At 48.0% G+C, this 12,815-nt stretch overlaps 11 non-coding genes across 11 annotated transcripts; all 11 read right to left on the bottom strand.

The window, feature by feature from the left end:
* Positions 1–278: 278 nt before the first annotated feature.
* LOC145656392 (U1 spliceosomal RNA) lies at positions 279–442 on the bottom strand. The gene has a single exon (XR_014122064.1). It is a non-coding gene; the product is annotated as a U1 spliceosomal RNA (small nuclear RNA).
* Positions 443–1,486: 1,044 nt separating this feature from the next.
* LOC145656285 (U1 spliceosomal RNA) lies at positions 1,487–1,650 on the bottom strand. Its single transcript, XR_014121957.1, has one exon. It is a non-coding gene; the product is annotated as a U1 spliceosomal RNA (small nuclear RNA).
* Positions 1,651–2,692: 1,042 nt separating this feature from the next.
* Positions 2,693–2,856, bottom strand: LOC145656479 (U1 spliceosomal RNA). The gene has a single exon (XR_014122151.1). It is a non-coding gene; the product is annotated as a U1 spliceosomal RNA (small nuclear RNA).
* Positions 2,857–3,898: 1,042 nt separating this feature from the next.
* On the bottom strand, positions 3,899–4,062 carry LOC145656478 (U1 spliceosomal RNA). The gene has a single exon (XR_014122150.1). It is a non-coding gene; the product is annotated as a U1 spliceosomal RNA (small nuclear RNA).
* Positions 4,063–5,104: 1,042 nt separating this feature from the next.
* LOC145656477 (U1 spliceosomal RNA) lies at positions 5,105–5,268 on the bottom strand. Its single transcript, XR_014122149.1, has one exon. It is a non-coding gene; the product is annotated as a U1 spliceosomal RNA (small nuclear RNA).
* A 1,042-nt stretch (positions 5,269–6,310) lies between these two features.
* On the bottom strand, positions 6,311–6,474 carry LOC145656334 (U1 spliceosomal RNA). Its single transcript, XR_014122006.1, has one exon. It is a non-coding gene; the product is annotated as a U1 spliceosomal RNA (small nuclear RNA).
* Positions 6,475–7,516: 1,042 nt separating this feature from the next.
* On the bottom strand, positions 7,517–7,680 carry LOC145656284 (U1 spliceosomal RNA). Its single transcript, XR_014121956.1, has one exon. It is a non-coding gene; the product is annotated as a U1 spliceosomal RNA (small nuclear RNA).
* Positions 7,681–8,722: 1,042 nt separating this feature from the next.
* LOC145656475 (U1 spliceosomal RNA) lies at positions 8,723–8,886 on the bottom strand. Its single transcript, XR_014122147.1, has one exon. It is a non-coding gene; the product is annotated as a U1 spliceosomal RNA (small nuclear RNA).
* Positions 8,887–9,928: 1,042 nt separating this feature from the next.
* Positions 9,929–10,092, bottom strand: LOC145656474 (U1 spliceosomal RNA). Its single transcript, XR_014122146.1, has one exon. It is a non-coding gene; the product is annotated as a U1 spliceosomal RNA (small nuclear RNA).
* Positions 10,093–11,134: 1,042 nt separating this feature from the next.
* Positions 11,135–11,298, bottom strand: LOC145656349 (U1 spliceosomal RNA). Its single transcript, XR_014122021.1, has one exon. It is a non-coding gene; the product is annotated as a U1 spliceosomal RNA (small nuclear RNA).
* A 1,044-nt stretch (positions 11,299–12,342) lies between these two features.
* Positions 12,343–12,506, bottom strand: LOC145656333 (U1 spliceosomal RNA). Its single transcript, XR_014122005.1, has one exon. It is a non-coding gene; the product is annotated as a U1 spliceosomal RNA (small nuclear RNA).
* Between the last annotated feature and the right edge of the window lie 309 nt (positions 12,507–12,815).

Genomic DNA, 12,815 nt, shown 5'->3' with positions numbered 1-12,815 from the left:
CAAATCACAGCACTTTTTTTCAATGAATGATTATAAGCACACTGGTCACAAAGTAGGACTCATTCCTCAAAAGCTACCAGTTGATGAGGTGCCAGCCACTTTGTCGTTCGCCGCGGACGTCCGCGACACCCAGCCAAACAAAACGAGACGTCGCGCTGTACCACCGCCGCCACCGTCCAGACAAAGGTATTACTGAACTATGCAGTTGTTTCTCTGCAACAGAGAAACTGCTCAAGCCACCGTCCTTTTATGCGTACCTCTCTTTCAACAAAGCACCTCAGGGGAGAGCGCGAACGAAGTCCCCCACTACCAGAAATTATGCAGTCGAGATTCCCGCATTTGGGGAATTCGCAAGGGTCAGCACAGCCCAAGTGCAATGACTGAGCCTCACCTTGGGCGAACCACCTTTCGGATCATGGTCTCACCCCTGCCAGGTAAGTATGCTTTGGGAAAGCAGATGTAGAGGGACCCTCTCCCCACTGCAGAACACAGGAAAAGGATAAGGATAAAGATCAGGGGGCGGGGTAGACCATGACAAGCAGGAAGGAAGGGAGAGTTAGGGGGCGGGATTGCAGGGCAATGGACTTGATCAAAGGTAAGGGAAGGGGCTGAAGGAAATTCTGGTCAAAAATCCCTATGTGTAGCACCCTCTACCATCCCCACTGGATATGAATTGATCCACTACCGGCAAGCATCGTTCACCCGATCACGGACCGATACCTACGTGTGGAGAGAGCCTACGTGAATTTTTCACGATTTCTGTATTTAAACAACAAATGGAAACCGGTCTGTTTGCCTAGTGCGATGTCCATTAGTTCCCTGTTGAAAATCACAGTGGGTGCGCAGTGCTTTAGCAGTATTCTACAGTTTTATGTCTTTTCCAGGAAGGCAACGACACCCACTCATGGTGAAAAAACAGTCTGCCCCTCTCTGGCAAAAAAACCTTGATCATTTTTACATCAAACCCTAACCCTAACCCTAGCTTTAAACCTCTGGTCCAAACCCATAACGAAAGGCAATCCAAAACAAGACAAGCACCTCATTTGTGGAATTAAAACACACTCTCCAATTGGCAGTTGCTTGAAGGCTTTTTCCTCTGAGCTAGGTTTAGGGACAGAATTTAGAATTTGGTAACAAATCAAAAACAACGTGTCAAAAGAGGGTGTCGCTAACGGAGCTCTTACATGCTACATCAAAATGCGTCAGTACAAATCACAGCACTTTTTTTCAATGAATGATTATAAGCACACTGGTCACAAAGTAGGACTCATTCCTCAAAAGCTACCAGTTGATGAGGTGCCAGCCACTTTGTCGTTCGCAGCGGACGTCCGCGACACCCAGCCAAACAAAACGAGACGTCGCGCTGTACCACCGCCGCCACCGTCCAGACAAAGGTATTACTGAACTATGCAGTTGTTTCTCTGCAACAGAGAAACTGCTCAAGCCACCGTCCTTTTATGCGTACCTCTCTTTCAACAAAGCACCTCAGGGGAGAGCGCGAACGCAGTCCCCCACTACCAGAAATTATGCAGTCGAGATTCCCGCATTTGGGGAATTCGCAAGGGTCAGCACAGCCCAAGTGCAATGACTGAGTCTCGCCTTGGGCGAACCACCTTCGTGATCATGGTCTCACCCCTGCCAGGTAAGTATGCTTTGGGAAAGCAGATGTAGAGGGACCCTCTCCCCACTGCAGAACACAGGAAAAGGATAAGGATAAAGATCAGGGGGCGAGGTAGACCATGACAAGCAGGAAGGAAGGGAGAGTTAGGGGGCGGGATTGCAGGGCAATGGACTTGATCAAAGGTAAGGGAAGGGGCTGAAGGAAATTCTGGTCAAAAATCCCTGTGTAGCACCCTCTACCATCCCCACTGGATATGAATTGATCCACTACCGGCAAGCATCGTTCACCCGATCACGGACCGATACCTACGTGTGGAGAGAGCCTACGTGAATTTTTCACGATTTCTGTATTTAAACAACAAATGGAAACCGGTCTGTTTGCCTAGTGCGATGTCCATTAGTTCCCTGTTGAAAATCACAGTGGGTGTGCAGTGCTTTAGCAGTATTCTACAGTTTTATGTCTTTTCCAGGAAGGCAACGACACCCACTCATGGTGAAAAAACAGTCTGCCCCTCTCTGGCAAAAAAACCTTGATCATTTTTACATCAAACCCTAACCCTAACCCTAGCTTTAAACCTCTGGTCCAAACCCATAACGAAAGGCAATCCAAAACAAGACAAGCACCTCATTTGTGGAATTAAAACACACTCTCCAATTGGCAGTTGCTTGAAGGCTTTTTCCTCTGAGCTAGGTTTAGGGACAGAATTTAGAATTTGGTAACAAATCAAAAACAACGTGTCAAAAGAGGGTGTCGCTAACGGAGCTCTTACATGCTACATCAAAATGCGTCAGTACAAATCACAGCACTTTTTTTCAATGAATGATTATAAGCACACTGGTCACAAAGTAGGACTCATTCCTCAAAAGCTACCAGTTGATGAGGTGCCAGCCACTTTGTCGTTCGCCACGGACGTCCGCGACACCCAGCCAAACAAAACGAGACGTCGCGCTGTACCACCGCCGCCACCGTCCAGACAAAGGTATTACTGAACTATGCAGTTGTTTCTCTGCAACAGAGAAACTGCTCAAGCCACCGTCCTTTTATGCGTACCTCTCTTTCAACAAAGCACCTCAGGGGAGAGCGCGAACGCAGTCCCCCACTACCAGAAATTATGCAGTCGAGATTCCCGCATTTGGGGAATTCGCAAGGGTCAGCACAGCCCAAGTGCAATGACTGAGCCTCGCCTTGGGCGAACCACCTTCCTGATCATGGTCTCACCCCTGCCAGGTAAGTATGCTTTGGGAAAGCAGATGTAGAGGGACCCTCTCCCCACTGCAGAACACAGGAAAAGGATAAGGATAAAGATCAGGGGGCGAGGTAGACCATGACAAGCAGGAAGGAAGGGAGAGTTAGGGGGCGGGATTGCAGGGCAATGGACTTTATCAAAGGTAAGGGAAGGGGCTGAAGGAAATTCTGGTCAAAAATCCCTGTGTAGCACCCTCTACCATCCCCACTGGATATGAATTGATCCACTACCGGCAAGCATCGTTCACCCGATCACGGACCGATACCTACGTGTGGAGAGAGCCTACGTGAATTTTTCACGATTTCTGTATTTAAACAACAAATGGAAACCGGTCTGTTTGCCTAGTGCGATGTCCATTAGTTCCCTGTTGAAAATCACAGTGGGTGCGCAGTGCTTTAGCAGTATTCTACAGTTTTATGTCTTTTCCAGGAAGGCAACGACACCCACTCATGGTGAAAAAACAGTCTGCCCCTCTCTGGCAAAAAAACCTTGATCATTTTTACATCAAACCCTAACCCTAACCCTAGCTTTAAACCTCTGGTCCAAACCCATAACGAAAGGCAATCCAAAACAAGACAAGCACCTCATTTGTGGAATTAAAACACACTCTCCAATTGGCAGTTGCTTGAAGGCTTTTTCCTCTGAGCTAGGTTTAGGGACAGAATTTAGAATTTGGTAACAAATCAAAAACAACGTGTCAAAAGAGGGTGTCGCTAACGGAGCTCTTACATGCTACATCAAAATGCGTCAGTACAAATCACAGCACTTTTTTTCAATGAATGATTATAAGCACACTGGTCACAAAGTAGGACTCATTCCTCAAAAGCTACCAGTTGATGAGGTGCCAGCCACTTTGTCGTTCGCCACGGACGTCCGCGACACCCAGCCAAACAAAACGAGACGTCGCGCTGTACCACCGCCGCCACCGTCCAGACAAAGGTATTACTGAACTATGCAGTTGTTTCTCTGCAACAGAGAAACTGCTCAAGCCACCGTCCTTTTATGCGTACCTCTCTTTCAACAAAGCACCTCAGGGGAGAGCGCGAACGCAGTCCCCCACTACCAGAAATTATGCAGTCGAGATTCCCGCATTTGGGGAATTCGCAAGGGTCAGCACAGCCCAAGTGCAATGACTGAGCCTCGCCTTGGGCGAACCACCTTCCTGATCATGGTCTCACCCCTGCCAGGTAAGTATGCTTTGGGAAAGCAGATGTAGAGGGACCCTCTCCCCACTGCAGAACACAGGAAAAGGATAAGGATAAAGATCAGGGGGCGAGGTAGACCATGACAAGCAGGAAGGAAGGGAGAGTTAGGGGGCGGGATTGCAGGGCAATGGACTTTATCAAAGGTAAGGGAAGGGGCTGAAGGAAATTCTGGTCAAAAATCCCTGTGTAGCACCCTCTACCATCCCCACTGGATATGAATTGATCCACTACCGGCAAGCATCGTTCACCCGATCACGGACCGATACCTACGTGTGGAGAGAGCCTACGTGAATTTTTCACGATTTCTGTATTTAAACAACAAATGGAAACCGGTCTGTTTGCCTAGTGCGATGTCCATTAGTTCCCTGTTGAAAATCACAGTGGGTGCGCAGTGCTTTAGCAGTATTCTACAGTTTTATGTCTTTTCCAGGAAGGCAACGACACCCACTCATGGTGAAAAAACAGTCTGCCCCTCTCTGGCAAAAAAACCTTGATCATTTTTACATCAAACCCTAACCCTAACCCTAGCTTTAAACCTCTGGTCCAAACCCATAACGAAAGGCAATCCAAAACAAGACAAGCACCTCATTTGTGGAATTAAAACACACTCTCCAATTGGCAGTTGCTTGAAGGCTTTTTCCTCTGAGCTAGGTTTAGGGACAGAATTTAGAATTTGGTAACAAATCAAAAACAACGTGTCAAAAGAGGGTGTCGCTAACGGAGCTCTTACATGCTACATCAAAATGCGTCAGTACAAATCACAGCACTTTTTTTCAATGAATGATTATAAGCACACTGGTCACAAAGTAGGACTCATTCCTCAAAAGCTACCAGTTGATGAGGTGCCAGCCACTTTGTCGTTCGCAGCGGACGTCCGCGACACCCAGCCAAACAAAACGAGACGTCGCGCTGTACCACCGCCGCCACCGTCCAGACAAAGGTATTACTGAACTATGCAGTTGCTTCTCTGCAACAGAGAAACTGCTCAAGCCACCGTCCTTTTATGCGTACCTCTCTTTCAACAAAGCACCTCAGGGGAGAGCGCGAACGCAGTCCCCCACTACCAGAAATTATGCAGTCGAGATTCCCGCATTTGGGGAATTCGCAAGGGTCAGCACAGCCCAAGTGCAATGACTGAGCCTCGCCTTGGGCGAACCACCTTCCTGATCATGGTCTCACCCCTGCCAGGTAAGTATGCTTTGGGAAAGCAGATGTAGAGGGACCCTCTCCCCACTGCAGAACACAGGAAAAGGATAAGGATAAAGATCAGGGGGCGAGGTAGACCATGACAAGCAGGAAGGAAGGGAGAGTTAGGGGGCGGGATTGCAGGGCAATGGACTTGATCAAAGGTAAGGGAAGGGGCTGAAGGAAATTCTGGTCAAAAATCCCTGTGTAGCACCCTCTACCATCCCCACTGGATATGAATTGATCCACTACCGGCAAGCATCGTTCACCCGATCACGGACCGATACCTACGTGTGGAGAGAGCCTACGTGAATTTTTCACGATTTCTGTATTTAAACAACAAATGGAAACCGGTCTGTTTGCCCAGTGCGATGTCCATTAGTTCCCTGTTGAAAATCACAGTGGGTGCGCAGTGCTTTAGCAGTATTCTACAGTTTTATGTCTTTTCCAGGAAGGCAACGACACCCACTCATGGTGAAAAAACAGTCTGCCCCTCTCTGGCAAAAAAACCTTGATCATTTTTACATCAAACCCTAACCCTAACCCTAGCTTTAAACCTCTGGTCCAAACCCATAACGAAAGGCAATCCAAAACAAGACAAGCACCTCATTTGTGGAATTAAAACACACTCTCCAATTGGCAGTTGCTTGAAGGCTTTTTCCTCTGAGCTAGGTTTAGGGACAGAATTTAGAATTTGGTAACAAATCAAAAACAACGTGTCAAAAGAGGGTGTCGCTAACGGAGCTCTTACATGCTACATCAAAATGCGTCAGTACAAATCACAGCACTTTTTTTCAATGAATGATTATAAGCACACTGGTCACAAAGTAGGACTCATTCCTCAAAAGCTACCAGTTGATGAGGTGCCAGCCACTTTGTCGTTCGCCGCGGACGTCCGCGACACCCAGCCAAACAAAACGAGACGTCGCGCTGTACCACCGCCGCCACGGTCCAGACAAAGGTATTACTGAACTATGCAGTTGTTTCTCTGCAACAGAGAAACTGCTCAAGCCACCGTCCTTTTATGCGTACCTCTCTTTCAACAAAGCACCTCAGGGGAGAGTGCGAACGCAGTCCCCCACTACCAGAAATTATGCAGTCGAGATTCCCGCATTTGGGGAATTCGCAAGGGTCAGCACAGCCCAAGTGCAATGACTGAGCCTCGCCTTGGGCGAACCACCTTACTGATCATGGTCTCACCCCTGCCAGGTAAGTATGCTTTGGGAAAGCAGATGTAGAGGGACCCTCTCCCCACTGCAGAACACAGGAAAAGGATAAGGATAAAGATCAGGGGGCGGGGTAGACCATGACAAGCAGGAAGGAAGGGAGAGTTAGGGGGCGGGATTGCAGGGCAATGGACTTGATCAAAGGTAAGGGAAGGGGCTGAAGGAAATTCTGGTCAAAAATCCCTATGTGTAGCACCCTCTACCATCCCCACTGGATATGAATTGATCCACTACCGGCAAGCATCGTTCACCCGATCACGGACCGATACCTACGTGTGGAGAGAGCCTACGTGAATTTTTCACGATTTCTGTATTTAAACAACAAATAGAAACCGGTCTGTTTGCCCAGTGCGATGTCCATTAGTTCCCTGTTGAAAATCACAGTGGGTGCGCAGTGCTTTAGCAGTATTCTACAGTTTTATGTCTTTTCCAGGAAGGCAACGACACCCACTCATGGTGGAAAAACAGTCTGCCCCTCTCTGGCAAAAAAACCTTGATCATTTTTACATCAAACCCTAACCCTAACCCTAGCTTTAAACCTCTGGTCCAAACCCATAACGAAAGGCAATCCAAAACAAGACAAGCACCTCATTTGTGGAATTAAAACACTCTCCAATTGGCAGTTGCTTGAAGGCTTTTTCCTCTGAGCTAGGTTTAGGGACAGAATTTAGAATTTGGTAACAAATCAAAAACAACGTGTCAAAAGAGGGTGTCGCTAACAGAGCTCTTACATGCTACATCAAAATGCGTCAGTACAAATCACAGCACTTTTTTTCAATGAATGATTATAAGCACACTGGTCACAAAGTAGGACTCATTCCTCAAAAGCTACCAGTTGATGAGGTGCCAGCCACTTTGTCGTTCGCCGTGGACGTCCGCGACACCCAGCCAAACAAAACGAGACGTCGCGCTGTACCACCGCCGCCACCGTCCAGACAAAGGTATTACTGAACTATGCAGTTGTTTCTCTGCAACAGAGAAACTGCTCAAGCCACCGTCCTTTTATGCGTACCTCTCTTTCAACAAAGCACCTCAGGGGAGAGCGCGAACGCAGTCCCCCACTACCAGAAATTATGCAGTCGAGATTCCCGCATTTGGGGAATTCGCAAGGGTCAGCACAGCCCAAGTGCAATGACTGAGTCTCGCCTTGGGCGAACCACCTTCGTGATCATGGTCTCACCCCTGCCAGGTAAGTATGCTTTGGGAAAGCAGATGTAGAGGGACCCTCTCCCCACTGCAGAACACAGGAAAAGGATAAGGATAAAGATCAGGGGGCGAGGTAGACCATGACAAGCAGGAAGGAAGGGAGAGTTAGGGGGCGGGATTGCAGGGCAATGGACTTGATCAAAGGTAAGGGAAGGGGCTGAAGGAAATTCTGGTCAAAAATCCCTGTGTAGCACCCTCTACCATCCCCACTGGATATGAATTGATCCACTACCGGCAAGCATCGTTCACCCGATCACGGACCGATACCTACGTGTGGAGAGAGCCTACGTGAATTTTTCACGATTTCTGTATTTAAACAACAAATGGAAACCGGTCTGTTTGCCTAGTGCGATGTCCATTAGTTCCCTGTTGAAAATCACAGTGGGTGTGCAGTGCTTTAGCAGTATTCTACAGTTTTATGTCTTTTCCAGGAAGGCAACGACACCCACTCATGGTGAAAAAACAGTCTGCCCCTCTCTGGCAAAAAAACCTTGATCATTTTTACATCAAACCCTAACCCTAACCCTAGCTTTAAACCTCTGGTCCAAACCCATAACGAAAGGCAATCCAAAACAAGACAAGCACCTCATTTGTGGAATTAAAACACACTCTCCAATTGGCAGTTGCTTGAAGGCTTTTTCCTCTGAGCTAGGTTTAGGGACAGAATTTAGAATTTGGTAACAAATCAAAAACAACGTGTCAAAAGAGGGTGTCGCTAACGGAGCTCTTACATGCTACATCAAAATGCGTCAGTACAAATCACAGCACTTTTTTTCAATGAATGATTATAAGCACACTGGTCACAAAGTAGGACTCATTCCTCAAAAGCTACCAGTTGATGAGGTGCCAGCCACTTTGTCGTTCGCCACGGACGTCCGCGACACCCAGCCAAACAAAACGAGACGTCGCGCTGTACCACCGCCGCCACCGTCCAGACAAAGGTATTACTGAACTATGCAGTTGTTTCTCTGCAACAGAGAAACTGCTCAAGCCACCGTCCTTTTATGCGTACCTCTCTTTCAACAAAGCACCTCAGGGGAGAGCGCGAACGCAGTCCCCCACTACCAGAAATTATGCAGTCGAGATTCCCGCATTTGGGGAATTCGCAAGGGTCAGCACAGCCCAAGTGCAATGACTGAGCCTCGCCTTGGGCGAACCACCTTCCTGATCATGGTCTCACCCCTGCCAGGTAAGTATGCTTTGGGAAAGCAGATGTAGAGGGACCCTCTCCCCACTGCAGAACACAGGAAAAGGATAAGGATAAAGATCAGGGGGCGAGGTAGACCATGACAAGCAGGAAGGAAGGGAGAGTTAGGGGGCGGGATTGCAGGGCAATGGACTTTATCAAAGGTAAGGGAAGGGGCTGAAGGAAATTCTGGTCAAAAATCCCTGTGTAGCACCCTCTACCATCCCCACTGGATATGAATTGATCCACTACCGGCAAGCATCGTTCACCCGATCACGGACCGATACCTACGTGTGGAGAGAGCCTACGTGAATTTTTCACGATTTCTGTATTTAAACAACAAATGGAAACCGGTCTGTTTGCCTAGTGCGATGTCCATTAGTTCCCTGTTGAAAATCACAGTGGGTGCGCAGTGCTTTAGCAGTATTCTACAGTTTTATGTCTTTTCCAGGAAGGCAACGACACCCACTCATGGTGAAAAAACAGTCTGCCCCTCTCTGGCAAAAAAACCTTGATCATTTTTACATCAAACCCTAACCCTAACCCTAGCTTTAAACCTCTGGTCCAAACCCATAACGAAAGGCAATCCAAAACAAGACAAGCACCTCATTTGTGGAATTAAAACACACTCTCCAATTGGCAGTTGCTTGAAGGCTTTTTCCTCTGAGCTAGGTTTAGGGACAGAATTTAGAATTTGGTAACAAATCAAAAACAACGTGTCAAAAGAGGGTGTCGCTAACGGAGCTCTTACATGCTACATCAAAATGCGTCAGTACAAATCACAGCACTTTTTTTCAATGAATGATTATAAGCACACTGGTCACAAAGTAGGACTCATTCCTCAAAAGCTACCAGTTGATGAGGTGCCAGCCACTTTGTCGTTCGCAGCGGACGTCCGCGACACCCAGCCAAACAAAACGAGACGTCGCGCTGTACCACCGCCGCCACCGTCCAGACAAAGGTATTACTGAACTATGCAGTTGCTTCTCTGCAACAGAGAAACTGCTCAAGCCACCGTCCTTTTATGCGTACCTCTCTTTCAACAAAGCACCTCAGGGGAGAGCGCGAACGCAGTCCCCCACTACCAGAAATTATGCAGTCGAGATTCCCGCATTTGGGGAATTCGCAAGGGTCAGCACAGCCCAAGTGCAATGACTGAGCCTCGCCTTGGGCGAACCACCTTCCTGATCATGGTCTCACCCCTGCCAGGTAAGTATGCTTTGGGAAAGCAGATGTAGAGGGACCCTCTCCCCACTGCAGAACACAGGAAAAGGATAAGGATAAAGATCAGGGGGCGAGGTAGACCATGACAAGCAGGAAGGAAGGGAGAGTTAGGGGGCGGGATTGCAGGGCAATGGACTTGATCAAAGGTAAGGGAAGGGGCTGAAGGAAATTCTGGTCAAAAATCCCTGTGTAGCACCCTCTACCATCCCCACTGGATATGAATTGATCCACTACCGGCAAGCATCGTTCACCCGATCACGGACCGATACCTACGTGTGGAGAGAGCCTACGTGAATTTTTCACGATTTCTGTATTTAAACAACAAATGGAAACCGGTCTGTTTGCCTAGTGCGATGTCCATTAGTTCCCTGTTGAAAATCACAGTGGGTGTGCAGTGCTTTAGCAGTATTCTACAGTTTTATGTCTTTTCCAGGAAGGCAACGACACCCACTCATGGTGAAAAAACAGTCTGCCCCTCTCTGGCAAAAAAACCTTGATCATTTTTACATCAAACCCTAACCCTAACCCTAGCTTTAAACCTCTGGTCCAAACCCATAACGAAAGGCAATCCAAAACAAGACAAGCACCTCATTTTTGGAATTAAAACACACTCTCCAATTGGCAGTTGCTTGAAGGCTTTTTCCTCTGAGCTAGGTTTAGGGACAGAATTTAGAATTTGGTAACAAATCAAAAACAACGTGTCAAAAGAGGGTGTCGCTAACGGAGCTCTTACATGCTACATCAAAATGCATCAGTACAAATCACAGCACTTTTTTTCAATGAATGATTATAAGCACACTGGTCACAAAGTAGGACTCATTCCTCAAAAGCTACCAGTTGATGAGGTGCCAGCCACTTTGTCGTTCGCCACGGACGTCCGCGACACCCAGCCAAACAAAACGAGACGTCGCGCTGTACCACCGCTGCCACCGTCCAGACAAAGGTATTACTGAACTATGCAGTTGTTTCTCTGCAACAGAGAAACTGCTCAAGCCACCGTCCTTTTATGCGTACCTCTCTTTCAACAAAGCACCTCAGGGGAGAGCGCGAACGCAGTCCCCAACTACCAGAAATTATGCAGTCGAGATTCCCGCATCTGGGGAATTCGCAAGGGTCAGCACAGCCCAAGTGCAATGACTGAGCCTTGCCTTGGGCGAACCACCTTCCTGATCATGGTCTCACCCCTGCCAGGTAAGTATGCTTTGGGAAAGCAGATGTAGAGGGACCCTCTCCCCACTGCAGAACACAGGAAAAGGATAAGGATAAAGATCAGGGGGCGGGGTAGACCATGACAAGCAGGAAGGAAGGGAGAGTTAGGGGGCGGGATTGCAGGGCAATGGACTTGATCAAAGGTAAGGGAAGGGGCTGAAGGAAATTCTGGTCAAAAATCCCTATGTGTAGCACCCTCTACCATCCCCACTGGATATGAATTGATCCACTACCGGCAAGCATCGTTCACCCGATCACGGACCGATACCTACGTGTGGAGAGAGCCTACGTGAATTTTTCACGATTTCTGTATTTAAACAACAAATGGAAACCGGTCTGTTTGCCCAGTGCGATGTCCATTAGTTCCCTGTTGAAAATCACAGTGGGTGCGCAGTGCTTTAGCAGTATTCTACAGTTTTATGTCTTTTCCAGGAAGGCAACGACACCCACTCATGGTGAAAAAACAGTCTGCCCCTCTCTGGCAAAAAAACCTTGATCATTTTTACATCAAACCCTAACCCTAACCCTAGCTTTAAACCTCTGGTCCAAACCCATAACGAAAGGCAATCCAAAACAAGACAAGCACCTCATTTGTGGAATTAAAACACACTCTCCAATTGGCAGTTGCTTGAAGGCTTTTTCCTCTGAGCTAGGTTTAGGGACAGAATTTAGAATTTGGTAACAAATCAAAAACAACGTGTCAAAAGAGGGTGTCGCTAACGGAGCTCTTACATGCTACATCAAAATGCGTCAGTACAAATCACAGCACTTTTTTTCAATGAATGATTATAAGCACACTGGTCACAAAGTAGGACTCATTCCTCAAAAGCTACCAGTTGATGAGGTGCCAGCCACTTTGTCGTTCGCCGCGGACGTCCGCGACACCCAGCCAAACAAAACGAGACGTCGCGCTGTACCACCGCCGCCACGGTCCAGACAAAGGTATTACTGAACTATGCAGTTGTTTCTCTGCAACAGAGAAACTGCTCAAGCCACCGTCCTTTTATGCGTACCTCTCTTTCAACAAAGCACCTCAGGGGAGAGTGCGAACGCAGTCCCCCACTACCAGAAATTATGCAGTCGAGATTCCCGCATTTGGGGAATTCGCAAGGGTCAGCACAGCCCAAGTGCAATGACTGAGCCTCGCCTTGGGCGAACCACCTTACTGATCATGGTCTCACCCCTGCCAGGTAAGTATGCTTTGGGAAAGCAGATGTAGAGGGACCCTCTCCCCACTGCAGAACACAGGAAAAGGATAAGGATAAAGATCAGGGGGCGGGGTAGACCATGACAAGCAGGAAGGAAGGGAGAGTTAGGGGGCGGGATTGCAGGGCAATGGACTTGATCAAAGGTAAGGGAAGGGGCTGAAGGAAATTCTGGTCAAAAATCCCTATGTGTAGCACCCTCTACCATCCCCACTGGATATGAATTGATCCACTACCGGCAAGCATCGTTCACCCGATCACGGACCGATACCTACGTGTGGAGAGAGCCTACGTGAATTTTT

The sequence above is a fragment of the Electrophorus electricus genome, unplaced genomic scaffold (assembly GCF_041902795.1).
Source record: "Electrophorus electricus isolate QZ-2024a unplaced genomic scaffold, ASM4190279v1 Scaffold66, whole genome shotgun sequence".
Classification (NCBI taxonomy): Eukaryota; Metazoa; Chordata; class Actinopteri; order Gymnotiformes; family Gymnotidae; genus Electrophorus; species Electrophorus electricus.
This window is presented reverse-complemented; position numbering and strand designations above follow the sequence as displayed.